Here is a 15,134-nt window from a genome sequence, read left to right as displayed (position 1 = left end):
AGAGGAGAGCCTATGACTTTAGAGCATTGTTTGGAAGGTTCTCTGTCTTTTTATGGATGATGTGGTATGGAAATGTGAGCCTGAAACTTGTTTCCATTTTGTCACTGTTTTATTCAGAGTTCTCCAGAGAAACATTACCAAGGGAAGATATGTATAACCATATAGCTATGTTACTATAAAATATATAGGGAAAGAATTTATATGTGTTTATATATGTAAAATTTAGGCATAATTAATTAATTAATTAATTGGAATTGGCTCATGAGATTTTTGGAGGCTGAGAAATCTCCAGACCCAGAAAAGCTGGTGGTATGATTCAGTCTAAGCCCGAAGGCCTGAGAACCAGAAGAGCCAGTAGTAGATATCTCAGGGCAGAAGAAGATGAGACCAAATGTCCAAGCTCAAGTAGTGAAGCAGAAAGGAAGAGTTAAATTCCTCCTTCCTTTGCCTGTTGCTCTAGTTAGGCCCTCAGTAGATTGGTTGGTATGCGCAGATGTAGTAGAGGGCAATCTGCTTTACTGATTCAAATGCTAAATCTTCATGAGGGACATCCTCATGGACACTCTCAGGAATAATATTTCACTGGTCACCCAGTGGCCAGTTAGGTTGACACAGAAAATTAACCGTCATGTTACCAAGCTTGAAAATAAAGCTGACACTTGGAGGAAGGACAGGTCAAGAGAATTAGCTAACATTGGAGTCAGAGCCTTAATGAAACTAACCCCAAAGTCTATATAATTTCTGAGCTTTTCAGTTATATGACCCAATAGTTAACTTTATTGTTATTGAGGGTATGAATTGGGTTTTCTATTACTTACAATAAAAAACATCCTAAGTGGTTCATTTATTAGTTTTCATCACATCTGAAGTGCAAATGTGCAGGCATCTAAAGTTGGGACAGTGCACATTAGTTCTGGACACATCAGATACAAGTCTCATGTGTGTAATTCACTGTTCTTTTCCCAGTGCCTGGCACATGGTACATGCTCATAAACATTTGTGGAAGGAATCCATGAACTCTGCTTATTGCTGCCCAGAACTTGTTATTTCCTGACTGGTCACACCTCCTTGTTTGCTTTGATTTGGCTTTTGCTGCAGAATTTGGAGGAGAGTTTGGTCACTAAAGAGTTAAATAAAAGGATTAAAAAAATCACAGTGTCTCTACACACAATGGTGACCAATGTCATCTTGGGCTCCACATTCTTCAGGGATGGGTTTCCACAGTGGTGATTCAGCTGGCCAGGCCATACTACTTAATCAGAAGTTATAATTTTGGTTTGAACTGTTCAGAGGTCCATTATAATCTACAGCTTACATCTTGCGGTAAAAAGGACAGTCTAACTCGTTTTGCCGAAGTACAACATTATTTTCTTCAGAAAATAATCGGACTCAGAGCTATGATTTAGATGTTGGCTCTACCCCTTTACAAAGAGTATCACCTTCCTCACTGTAAACATCCAGATAAAAAAATCAAGGCCCTACGTCTAGGTATCACTGATACCATGTGTAGGTATCTGCTATAAGGGAAAGTACCAACAACGATCACACCCAAAGTGGGAGAATAGTACAGCCTTACGAACTACAGCTGAATCATGTTAAAGTGATGAAGAACCCTGATGGGACCTCAGGTTCATATTCCTAGCTTGCCAAGCCACATGCTTGCTGATATCAGGATTTTCTAGTGGATGTGGAAAACATTTGAAGTCAGAATATCTGGGTCAGCATAACTTAATGTGTACTAACTGTCAAAAGTCTAACCTGAACAGCCTTCCCTAATGTTCAGAGTGTTCTCTTCCTCTCTTTCAAATGGTTTGTCCTGCCCAAAGAATGGAAGAACTTCTTGGAATGTGTCCTGACTATGGACAACACGTCCAAAATGCAACAAGTAAGCGCAGGGTAATTATGTAATGACTGGCACTTCTGGAAATTAGGCAGAAAGGCTTCTCCCCAAAGATGCATCATTTATGCCACCAAACCTATCCACACACCCTGAAGTGTCTTCTTAGAATTGCAAAAGTAGTTGAAAAAGAAATCCAGACCAAGGAATTGTCTTATAGGTAGACCTAAATTCAAAGCCATGTTTCATTGTGGAGAGCAAAGTTCCTGCCCGAGTTTCAGAGACAAAGGGCTCCTTGTCCTCATCAAACTTGAATTCAAAGAAATCCATTTGTCAGCTAAATTCTCCATAGTTTCTCTGATTAGGTTGCACTTCAGTCTTCATTATTTCATTAATGCAGCTTTAGGCACACTTATTTTCTTAAAGTCCAGGCTACTTCCATTTATTTCCTTTAGTTTTTATAGGTCTAAAATACCACCATACCACTGCCACTTTCCCTAAGCATCTTGACAGGTCTAGATTGCCAAGTGACTTTTCTTTTCGGATCAGAAAAAGAAAAAAAATCCCTGCTAACCATTTCCCAATAGTATCCTTCCTAGCAGTAAAATTCTAAGCAAGGCTACTTAACAATTTCTTATGTGCTCATTTTTTTTTCCATAATGAGACTGCCAACAGATGCTCATATAATGGAAATCTCCATTGACTACCATGGATCTGAGTTTTGTAGCTGAGCTTTTTATAATCTACATCAGGAAAACATTTTCAAAGGGTGCCTGCGTGGCTCAGTGCGTTGAGCCTCTGCCTTCGGCTCAGGTCATGATTTCAGGGTCCTGGGATCAAGTCCCGCATCGGGCTCTCTCTGCTCAGCGGGGAGCCTGCTTCTCCCTCTCTCTCTGCCTGCCTCCCTGCCTACTTGTGATCTCTCTCTGTCAAATAAATAAATAAAATAAAATAAAAAAAACAAAAAAAGGAAAGCATTTTCAAGATCCTCTGTCTGGATGGTCTGCTTCTTCTCTTGTCACCATGTAAATCCTTTTCACTGGGCTTCTACCATCATGTGTGTGCATTTCCGTCTGCGAGTATAGTCTCTCACTCTCATTATAGCACTTGATTATACTTACTTTGCTGTATTATTCTCTTCTCTAGTATTTTATTTCATCCAGCTGATTCCAAGAATAGGAACCATATCTTCTAATTCTTCATGTGCCTTTAACTACCACTTTCCACATTGACGATGGCTAATAAAGATGCCTCACTGGTTATGTCAGTTGCTTGGTCTTTTTTCATTTGCAGTAGTTGGCTCTCACATAAAAACAACCCTCAAATATATTTTTATAATTAATATTTAAATGGTTTATGAGCCATTCCTAGGCCTCTTCATAAGCTCATTTCCCCCTGTTGCAGGTATATTGAAACTGGATTTGACTGGAAAGGAATCTTAGATGCATGGACTATGACTGGATATACTCCTTGTATTTAACTCAGCATCTCGTTTGTGGTTTTCTTGTTACTACTTTCAACTGGTTTATTAAATGTGCTAAACTTGGTAGAGTTTAACCAAGAGACAACATTTGCTTTTCTGCCATGACTGTCCTTAATCATATTTGGTCAGATTTTTCTTCTTGGCCTTCTTGGTGACAACTTGGGCTGATCTGACTGCTTTTTAGTCAAAGTGTTAACCAACAGGCTCATCTTCAAATTTTAAATAGCACAGCCCAGTCCAATATAAAAACTTCAATCCCTCATCTAATCGAAGCTCCTTCCCCAACACTCCCTGTCAGCACCCTCCCCCCTACCACCTCACCGCTCAGAGAAGACATGATCCCTCAGTGCTGTAGTTGGGCAGTGAGGCATGGCTGGGTCTCCCCCTCATTCTCTACTTTGTTCCTTCATTCCTAGTATCCACTCAGAAGCCTGCTGCTTCTGGACTCTTACAGAGTTGGGGTGCTAAATAGGGAGGAGATAGATGGTGACAGTTTCCAACTTAGCTGCTACTGGTATAATTGGAGCCATTGTTCTCTGTGCGGCAGATGACCCAAAACTGGGTTTCACACAGGAATGTTTGTGGGATCTTTGTCCTGCATGGGGAATGTATTCTTTGGCTGACCTCTTATGACACCCTCTCAATTCTTTGCTCTGGCTCTATACCCCACTGAGCTTTTTTTGTTGGGTCCCCAGTGCCCTGTAGGCAGAGCTCTGTCAAGATGGTGCCAGCCTGGCTCCCCTCTGTGGTATTCACATGGTCCAGGATATCTTTATCCTGCTGTCAGCTGGTCAAAGTGAAGCTTGCTTCTCAGTTTGCTTATTCTCCAGGGATAGATGCTATCTTGAAAGATAGTTTAGGTACTCTCAAAAACAGTTTTTTGCCCCATTTCCTAAGATCATCCAGCCATGGACTAAGATGCCTGTCTTCTGTATGCAAGTGGTTGTGTTGAAGCCCCCCCCCCCTTTTTTTTAAAGCAGGGTGTTTTGTGTGGCAGGGGGTGGGTGGAGAGGCAAAGGACCCCCATTTCCTTTTCCAAGGGACAGGGATGGGAAAATCCACTTCCATGAAGTTCTATAGAGAGTCTCTCTCTTTTAGGTGCCTGGGTGGCTCAGTTGGTTGAACATCTGATTCTTGGTTTCTGTCCAAGTCATGATCTCATGGTTGTAGGGTTGAACCCCATGCTGGGCTCTGTGCTCAGTGAAGAGTCTGCTAGAGACTCCCTTTCACTGTCCCTGTCCCTTCTCCTGGTCTCGCTTTCTCTCTGAATAAATAAAATCTTAAAAAAAAAAAATCTTTCTCTTTTATGCCAGCAGGCTATGGGTGATGGGTCAAAGGGTTTTGACCACCTCGTAAATAGTCCTTAGATAGTCTTAGTTAGGGAGAGTCTTTGGAATATGGGGTGAAGTTCCAATTAACACTTTGTCTTGACACAAAAAACAATTTTTGATACTAGAAATCTTACATTTTTCTAATGAAAAACAAGGCACAAGTATACATTCTCTCAGTGTTTATTCCAGATTCTTCTATATTGTTCTTATAGATAAAATAAGACACTTTGAAAGCCCAGGTATTTGTTTTCTTAGTGTAATAGCACACATATTATTACCAAATTCAAAGCATATGATTAAGGAAACAGGAATTAGATAGACAAAAAATAAGATCTAAATTTGTTGACTGGTATTTGAATTCAGTATTCTCTCTCTCTCTTTTTTAAAGATTTTATTTATTTATTTAACAGACAGAGATCACAAGTAGGCAGAGAGGCAGGCAGAGAGAGGAGGAAGCAGGCTCCCTGCTGAGCAGAGAGCCCCATGTGGGGCTCGATCCCAGGACCCTGAGATCATGACCTGAGCCGAAGGCAGAGGCTTTAACCCGCTGAGCCACCCAGGTGCCCTGAATTCAGTATTCTTCATATTGATTCCTCTTTCAGCTGAACAGTTATTTTCATTGAAATATCATTTGATTGAGAAAACCCACTACACAGTGAAAGATACAGAGAGTGATTTTTGGGTTTAGAGATACTAGTTTCTAACAGGGTTTCAAGATGTCCTAATGATGAGATTGGATTCGTAGTTTCATTACCTTAGGCAAGGCATTTTTATGGGACCAAGTGGTTTCATTTTTAACTTGAGAAGATTTTACTTAGTAAGTTTTAAAATCCTTCAGGCTCTAATAGTTTGCAACATTTGCATAATATGCATTCAGGTTTGTGGGAATTGACAAAGACAAACTTAAAAAATATGACTGCTTTTTAACAATTTTTATTCATTTACTTTTAAGTGGGTTCCACATCTAGCATGGAGCCCAGTGTGGGACTTGACCTTAATACCCTGAGATTGAGACTAAGATCAAGAGTTGGAAGTTTAGCTGACTGAGCCACCCAGGCAACCCTGTAACTACTTTTTTATAAAAACAAAATTTCTAAGTCAACATTTCTATGAACACTTGTACTGTTAGAGTTTCATCATTTACCATATAATCCATAGCTTTTAATTTTATTATTTAATTTTGCTACACTTTCAATAATGGAAAGTTTAATAATCAGTGCCTTTAATTCCACACTTAATATAGTTCTGGCATTTTCCTCTTACTCTTACTTGTAAAACAAGTTACTGAGCATTTCCTTTAGACTACATGCTATAAATAAGTAAGTACTTGATTTTTTAATTTTTTATAACTACTAAACATGAAATTAGTTTTCTCATCTGGACAGTGAATATAACAACACTGCCAAAACAAAGCCCCGCATGTCTCCCACAGATGTGTTCCTCAGGCTATCCTAATAGAGGATATGACCAAGCCATAAGCCAAAGAGTTTCCTATGATTCTTCCTTCCCTCACTCTTGACATCCAATCAGCTAGAAAATCCTTGGCTCAACCTCCAAAGTGAATCTCAAGTTTGTCCATTCTTCTCCACTGCTGTTACTGTCAATTCAGTTAATTCTTGCCCGCATTTAGATGGAAAGCTCCACATTTTCTCAGTTCTCTCTCACCAGTAGGTTCCACACAGCAGCCATACTGTTCTTTAAAGAATAAACCAGGTCACTTTCATCTTCTCTCTAAAACCTTCTAGTAGCATTTTTTGCAGTTAGAGTAAAATCCAAACTCCTTATCATGGTATATTGATTAAAGTGATTTTAGTTGTGGTGGTAAATGAAACTCAAAATTTCAGTGGCTTAACATAGAATCACTTTAATTTACTCCAGGCTAATAGTTCAGGGCAGGTGATCCTGGTTTTGAGCACTTTTCCTCTACATGGTGATTCAAGCACCTGGCTTTTTATCTTGTGGTCCTGCCATTTGCTGGATGCCTGAGAGTCTTCCGCATCCAGCAGGCAGATGGGGTGGAGTGAGTGTAGAGGGGTGCATGAGTGGGTGGAGAAGGCACACCCACCATGTGACTGCTGTGGCACTAGTAAGACCACATTCCAATGCTTCTCACATTCCATTGGTGAGACTTGATCATATGGCCCCACCTGGAAGCTAGGGAGGCTGGGAAATGTAGTCTCTGGCAGGGAGACACTTCCAGGACAAACATGTCCAGGTAGAGCTCTTCACTCTGGAAAGCGCAGCATACATCCTTGGGGGACAGCCAGTCAGCCCCCCACACAAAGTGTTTAAATCACCCCCATGAGTTGCTCCTGCCCACTCCTCCAGCCACTTCTTTTTTTTTAAATTTATTTTTTATTTTCAGCATAACAGTATTCGTTATTTTTGCACCACACCCAGTGCTCCATGCAATCCGTGCCCTCAATAATACCTCTTACACACTTTCTGTGACTATGTTCCAGCCACACTGGTCTTCTTGCTCTTCTAATCTCAAGCTCATCCTTGTCTTAGGATTTTTGTGTGCTCTTCCTTCTGCCTGGAAACTTTTATCCCCAGGCCTTTTCCCAGGTAGTTCTCTTTAATTCCCAATTCTCAGTTCAAGTACTATCTTCTCAGGAGTCCCTGCCTGCCTACCCAATACAGTCCTTCACCATGCACCCGTTTTCGTTGTCTTTATGGCCATGAGCCAACTCCGGAATCATCTATGCTTTGTTTACTTACTTATTATCCATTTTCCTCTCCACTCTTCATCTGTGTCATGTAAACTCCATTCCTGACTATTCTGCTCACTGCTGTACATATTTCTAGCACACAAAGCATGACTGGCACATATAAATCAGTCAATACATATTTATGGAATGAATGGAGAGGATCTTTTAGTCCTTTTAGTCTCCATAAAGGAGAGTTGATACAGGAAGGTTGGTACTACTCTATAATCACTAGGATTAAGTTGTGCTGATCAATCTTTCAGCCAGTAAAATCAACCATCTCTGTTGCATTAAATCCTCATTGTACCTTCCTGAAAGAACCTGGTGGAATATATTAATCCAACAAAAACCCAAATCTATATCCTATTAGAAATCCATTTCTGCAAGCTTTTAAAGAAGTACCCATGTTGCTTGGAATTTTAAAAATAGTCCTTTTCTGACTAAATGTGAATATGCATCACAAGTGGTGCATTTTGTTTGTGAGTAATTTTTATTGCTATTAATAATACTACTGGGGAATACAAATGAACCAGCACAAAACAATTCTAATGGCTGCATCGCCAGCCAGTTTTAAAGCTGCTAATGAAACCTGAAGCATTCGAGGTTTGTGTGTACTCAGAATTTTAGAATGACTATTTAATTTCTTTCCCTATTATTTCCAGGGTGGAAATTCAAAGCCCTTTTGAATTCTCTTTGATGAAATTGCTCACATGAATGTAGAGTTTTATGAAGACGTATTTTATTCTACTGAGAAGTAACATTAGAGGATGGAAAAATATTTCTTTTAAACACCAAAACCCTGAGTTTGAACTTTTGGGGTCTGCTATTTTATAGCTGTGTGACCTTGCACAGGTTATTAATTTTCTCTGTCATCAGTTTCTCAATCTGTAAGAAGAGGGTAATAATAATACATACCTCTGCGGGGCTTTTATGAGAATAAGTGGGAATGTTTAGCTTAAAGCCAGCACTTAGTAGGTGTTCCAAGAGTTCCTTTCTTCTTCTTTTATGGTACATGTTTTTCTGTACTCAATTTAGCCCAAATTTCTTTGGAATACAAAGCCTGGGGGGGCAGCTATTAAAAAAAAATAGACCAAGTTCATACGAAAATTTTCATACACACACTTAGGGTCAGATTGGGAATGTTGGGGTCACTTTTTAGTAAATAAGAAGCAATGTTGGTTTTTTAAAAGATTTTATTTATTTATTTGATAGAGATCACAAGTAGGCAGAGAGGCAGACAGAGACAGAAGGGGGGGAAGCAGGCTCCCTGCTGAGCCAAGAGCCCAATGCGGGGCTCCATCCCAGGACCCTGAGATCATGACCTGAGCTGAAGGCAGAGGCTTAACCCACTGAGCCACCCAGGCGCCCCAGCAACGTTAGTTTTATTCAGAATCATCCCTGGATCCATCCAGTCCTTCCTGGATGCTTGTCTCTGACTTTCTCACCAGGGTAACTCTCAACTAGTCTCTGCAGCATCCTTCCCTTTCAGCTCTACCCTCCACATTGTGCCAGCACCATTTTTCTAAAGGAAGGTACAGTCATATTCATTTTCTTTGTGAGCCTCTGTAGTGGTTAATGTTACATGACTGGGCCCTGGCACGTCTAGGTATTTGGCTAAACATTATTTCTGGCCTTGTCTGTAAGGGTGTTTCTGGGTGAGATTGGCATGTGAACTGGTAGCCTGAGTAAAGGAGATTGTATTCCCGAGTGTGAGTGGGTCTCACCCCATCTACGGAGAGCCTGACTAGAACAAAATGTGGTAGAAGGGAGAATTCTTTCTCTCTGCCTGACTGCTTAGCTGGGACTCCTCTCCTGCCCTGGAACTGGGATTTACACCATAGGTGCTCCAGTTCTCTGGCCTATGTATAGGATATGTGTATCCTATTGGTTCTGTTTCTCTGGAGAATCCTGACCAATACAGCCTCAGAGCCTCCAGACATCAATAGGTTAAAAATCGTCCGTGCAAATATTAAGCATGGTTTAGTTCTAAACAACTTTACCATATACTCTTGCTACCAGGACCTTTTCATCATTACCTAAGTGCTCTGTCTCTTGTAAGACTTTCTGCCCTGAAAAGTAGTTTTCTCTATCTAGGATATCCTTCCCCTCTTCTCTGCCTGGTTCATTTCTACTCATCCTTCAGGACCCAGGTCACACATGACTTCTTCAGATTTATAGAGCATGTAACATTGGTGAGAGTCTGGTGTTGTGTCCACTGGTGGAGTATAGGCTTATCTAGTGGATCCTAAGGATTGGGGTGGGGCCTGGGGATTCTCCTCTGCTGACAGCCCAGTGGGGACACATAAATATATAATATTCAAAATATTACTAAATTTATTTTACCTAATGTTACTTAATAAAGCAATTCATGTGTTTATGATCTGAAAATAGAATCCAAATCAAATTAGTCTAATATTTGTGTATCATATATTTGTGTATTAAGTATTGCATATCTATTGTTGGTATAATATTAAAAGATGCCAAAAGAAACCACATTTTGCAATAAGAGGTCTACAAATTCAGTCAAGAGAAAATAACACAATCCAACCTCAAAAGCAACTTCCTCAACAATAAAATTTGATCACAGGTACAACATTAAAATCAGATACTGCTGTGTGTGCTAATTATGGAGTATATGAAATTCTAGCCTGTACTGAAAACCCCTAGTGGAAGGGAAATAAAAGAACAATGCTTAAGTTGATGATACTGCATTTCCCGATAATAAAGATATAGCATCTTTTTACAAATGTGGTCTGCAAACTTTAAAAAAGGTAGTTATTAATTTATTTGCAGACAGAGAATTTCACTCCTCACTGCCTTAGTCAATGCTTTAAAAATCAGTCCACAAACATTTTCAGAGTGTTTTCTGTGCTCTGGATATTGCGCTAGGCATTGTAGAGACTATAAAAAAATGGTTCTTGTCTTAAAGGGCTTTCAGTCTAGTCTGTCTCTCAGGTTAGCACCATCTCTGGTTCCTTTGCCTATCCTTACACTCAAGATCGACCACTGAACGTTGTTTATGGGTTCTTTTCTGCGTTGCAACACAGCATGAGTTCTCCCATCAGCTCGTCAAGTCTCATACTTGGTTTACCCTGACTGCAGACCACCTCGATCTTCATCTGTCCCTCTTCCCAAAGGGGCATCTTTAACTGCTTAATGTCACTTCCATCCTGCCCCAGATGTCTCACCACTGTTTATGAGAGTTAGGACCCCTCATTTACATCTAATTATATCTACTTCTGTTACCCTGACTTTCTCTGCACATTCATTTTCCTGCAAAGGAATGGACCTTAAGTTCTTTAGTGTTTTGCATCTAGAAAGAATTTTGCTTTCTTCTTCTTTTTTTTTTCCAGAAGACTCCTGAACTCCAGACCAACCCAGCGAAGGTGCCTGTGCTACAACTTAGTGTCTTTGCCCGAATTTTCATGAACCTCTTATCAGGAGATGGGCAGATTGAAACTAAGCAGGTGGATGGAATGACTTGAAGGACCTGGAGGGGAGGTGGGAAAATACTGAAGGAAGGAAAGTGAAGCTCACAAGAGAGGTGGGAGAGAGGCCCACAGTTCCCTCTAACATCTAGTGTGGATAATTAAAATGGCTCCTCTCTCAGGGTCTAGTTTCATGAACTTTGCTGCTAGACATTTTTTTCTGGTGAATATTTATTACCTCAATGGTAATTCTTCATTTAACATAATATAAAAATTGTAGAAAAAGAGAGTAATTAGTAATAAATCATCATCTCATCCATTAGCAGTAAATAATGCCACTTTGTCAAAGTCATTATCATCAAGCAGTCAGCTAGAGGTGATTATGTGTGTTACCCAACTGGAATCATTCCAAAAACAAACCACAGCTCCCGTTTATTATCCTAATTATGCTTTAATATGATGCCATCTTTTTCTCCCATAAACTTGATAATAATAAAAGAGTAACAATGAAAATTGACAGGATAAATGAGCAGGAAGGTAGCCTGAGAAACTTCCGGGCTTTGACACCCACCAATCTCTCTAATTTCTGATGCTGAAAAGACTGTGTCTTGAGGAAGGAGCTGAACAGAATGGGGGAACTCTTGGAGGGTTGGTTGTATGACTACATGGGATAATTTTTTGTCTACTAGTCCATTAATCAAATTAGAACACAAGTAGTCCTCACTTTGCAAGATACTAAATTAACTGAAATGTGTGCATAAGGAAGTGTGTTATCATTTTACATGGTTCAGTGTAACCAAGATTGTTACCATGGAATTGTGCAAAAGAGAGGAGACGGTTTTGATATGCATTGAGGTGAGTTAGCCTGAGAGCATGCAAAACGAGAATTGCCTGTAGTCTATTTGAAATAACTGCTTTCCCCCAAATCTTTTTCTTTTAAGATTTTATTTATTTGACTGAGAGAGAGAGAGAGAGAGAGAGAGAATAAGCAGGGGGAGTGGCAGGCAGATGGAGAGGGAGAAGCAGACCCTGCTGAGCAGGAAGCTGGACATTGGACTTAATCATGGTCTCAAGGATGTTGAGATCATGACCTGAGCCAAAGGCAGGCCCTTAACTGAGTGAGCCATCCAGGTGCCCCCCTCCACCCCAATCTTTCTTAATGAGATTTATCCGACTGCTTGGGAGCAGTGGAGTTAATGAAAAAATGAATACAAGAGATTTATATGTGGCTTTCTATGACCACCTAATCTACTATCTAGAATGAAAGCTATGCATTGTCTTGATTGGGTGAATTCATGATAGGAGGATGAGGCTTCTGTGTTGGAGCAAGTGAGGGAAAAGCAAAATGGGGCTCAAAGACCTAGTTTAAAGATCAGAGTTAAGTGGAGAAAACAGGCAGAAGGCTAGAGAAAGAATGTTGGTTATGGTGATTGATATGGGAAGCCCGTCTCATGAAAATTAGGATATTCCCCAGAACCAAGAGAAGGCCAGTCAAGATCTGTGTGGGGGAAAGTCTGAGGGGTCTTCTCTGAACTAGTTGTATAAGTGACTGTGATGTTAGGATTTCTGATCTGTGTGGACACCACCTTAGAGGATTTGCCCAGCTCAAGTGAACCCTCAAATGGCCCAGCTGGCCACAGTGATGGGTCCCACAATATATTTTTAACAAGGGGACCCTACTCTCTGGTCACATAGATTATTCCAACGGTATGTCCCTAGCATGGACTGGACCTGAGTCCCTTCCCTGGGGATCTGGAATTGAGAATGATGGAGAGACAGATTCTTGCTGGGGAACTGGGCCATTAAAAGCTTCCTTGCTGTGTGGTGGCTGTTTCTTCCATGCCATACACACCCAAGAGGCAGAGTGTACCTGTTTAGCTTCACTCCTCGGTTTAAAACATACAGATGGAAGTGGAGATAGGAGATGGAGAGATTCTTTTGGATGTTTCTCTGGTTCCTGGATCTGCTCTCTTTTAAAGCCAAGATGCATTTCTGTCTTGAATTTCTGTAAGCTATTCTTATGCCTTTATGAGATAAGCTCAACTTTTTGGTTTAAACTAGTCTGAAGTAGTTTCTGTCACATGCAGTTAAACAATCCTAATATATGACAGGAGTTTAAAGGGTATAGGATAGAGAGAATACGAGCTAATGAACTCTGATTGGGAGGGGAAACAGGTTAGATCAACAAGAAAATCATAGTGACCCCACTCCATAAACTGAATCTGGGACAGTGGCATATGGCCAGAAGGTTCACAGAAAACTTCAGTGATTGGAAATAGTCTTCAGTGTTCCAAGGGTATATACTGTTGAGTGATGTGAGAGTTACTTGTGATAGCACTCAACTGTACATAGTTGGTGAGCTATAATTAAAAAATATCACCAAACAAGGTTTATCTCTTCTTCCCCTTCTTCTTCTCCTTCTTCTCCTTCTCCCACCTCCTCCTCCTCATTGTCATCCTCCTCCTCCTCTTCTGTCTTCTTCTTCTTCAAGATTTTATTTATTCATTTTTGAGAGAGAGAGAGAATGAGCATGAATGGCAGAGGGAAAGGGAGATTCCAGGACTCTGGAATCATGACCTGAGCTGAAGGAAGATGCTTAACGAACTGAAGGCATCCAGACATGCACTCTGGTCCATATTTTTACATCTCACCTCCAGCCATTAGCTGGCTCACATCACATGTCTCAGTCAATCACCAACAGAGTCTCTTTCATTTGTCTTTTTTTTTAATTTAAAAATTTTTTAAGAAAAATTTTTATAAACATATAAAAATATGGAACGCTTCACGAATTTGCGTGTCATCCTTGCGCAGGGGCCATGCTAATCTTCTCTGTATCGTTCCAATTTTAATATATGTGCTGCCAAAGCGAGCACGAGTCTCTCATTTGTCTTAATGGACCATGTGGGTCATCATCTTGGTGCCTTCCACATAATCTTCTTGCCTGGGAAGACTTGCTTCTTCTCACCTTCTGGTAGTCTCCAAGTGTCCTTGCAGGCACCTTTTTTTAAAATAAGACTTGCCTAAACCCTATAAGCAGAATAAATCTCTTCCTCCTTTATTCCACATATTATCGTTCCCCACTTGTTTGCATGTCTTCTTAACAGACTCATTCCTTCAGAGCATAGAGTAGGTCTTAATCATTCCTTCAGAGAATAGAGTAGATCTTAATCATCTTTTTTTCCTCAATATGAACACAATTCCTGAGCCACTTTACATACCTTATAAATATTTATTGATCCAACTTAATGAACTTCCTTAAACTAGAATATAGATAGAGATTATGCACGAATGGGATAAGTGAGCTGATGTAGACTTGCTGAGGAAGGTGTACCTCTAGTGAACAGTAAAAAAACAGTGGTAACTGAGGAGGCATGGTGGTTTTGAAGATGATATCTACTCTTTTCTTGAAAAAAATTTTTTTTTACCTATGACAGGTTATGAAAGTAGAAAATGACTCAAGTAAAAGTAAGAAGAACCTAGGCCGAAGGAAGCTTCTGTTTTTGGGGTACTCTGGAGATGACCCATCTAAACACATGGGCACACAGCTCAGGATTTGGAAGAAATTGGATTTTACTGGTGCCCATCATACTTCAATGTCCCAATCTGAATCTCCAGTCAACTTCCAAGTGTCATTACCGCATTATCAACTATCTAATGGACATTGCCGACTTGAATGTTTCTAAAACTTCAAAGTTAATGAGTATAAAACTAACTTATCAAAATATCTCCCACCCCACCTCTCATTAAGGTAACATCATTCTCTCTTCATGACACTTTAAATGTTTAATGTTTCTCTCCATAGCAGTTGATTAATCCAGTTCTTCTCTGCTCTTTTCTTGCTCTTTTTAATCCATTCTCTCCTTTCTTTTTTTTTTTTAATTTTATTTATTTATTTGACACAGAGAGAGAGAGAGAGAGATCACAAGCAGGCAGAGAGACAGGCAGAGAGAGAGGGAAGCAGGCTCCCCGCTGAGCAGAGAGCCCGATGTGGGGCTCAATTCCATAGAGACCATAACTTGAGCCAAAGGCAGGGGCTTAACCCACTGAGCCACCCAGGCACCCCACCATTCTCTCTTTTCAATTTCACTGTCACCATCCTCCTTCAGCCCTGGACTACTACAATAATCCTAAAGTCTGGTTTGAAGGCCTTTCACTCTACAAAGCTATCCTACCTGAATTAGTCTTTCCTTCTCCTTATGCTAGTCTCTTGATGAGACATTAGAAGCACTTAGCACAGTGCCATGCAAAAAATCTGTAAATTAACTAAAATTACAAGTTTTATTGCAAGGGAGAATTCTGACCATAATATTGAGTATATAAATTGCTGTAATACTGATATTATTATAC

The 15,134-nt window shown here is 40.2% G+C and overlaps 1 non-coding gene across 1 annotated transcript; it reads right to left on the bottom strand.

The window, feature by feature from the left end:
• Window positions 1–13,553: 13,553 nt before the first annotated feature.
• On the bottom strand, window positions 13,554–13,660 carry LOC122903777. Its single transcript, XR_006384003.1, has one exon. It is a non-coding gene; the product is annotated as a U6 spliceosomal RNA (small nuclear RNA).
• Between the last annotated feature and the right edge of the window lie 1,474 nt (window positions 13,661–15,134).

This window comes from Neovison vison, chromosome 3 (genome assembly GCF_020171115.1).
Source record: "Neovison vison isolate M4711 chromosome 3, ASM_NN_V1, whole genome shotgun sequence".
In the NCBI taxonomy this organism is placed as follows: domain Eukaryota; kingdom Metazoa; phylum Chordata; class Mammalia; order Carnivora; family Mustelidae; genus Neogale; species Neogale vison.
The sequence above is the reverse complement of the archived record's forward strand: the minus strand, read 5'-3'. Positions and strand labels throughout refer to the sequence as shown.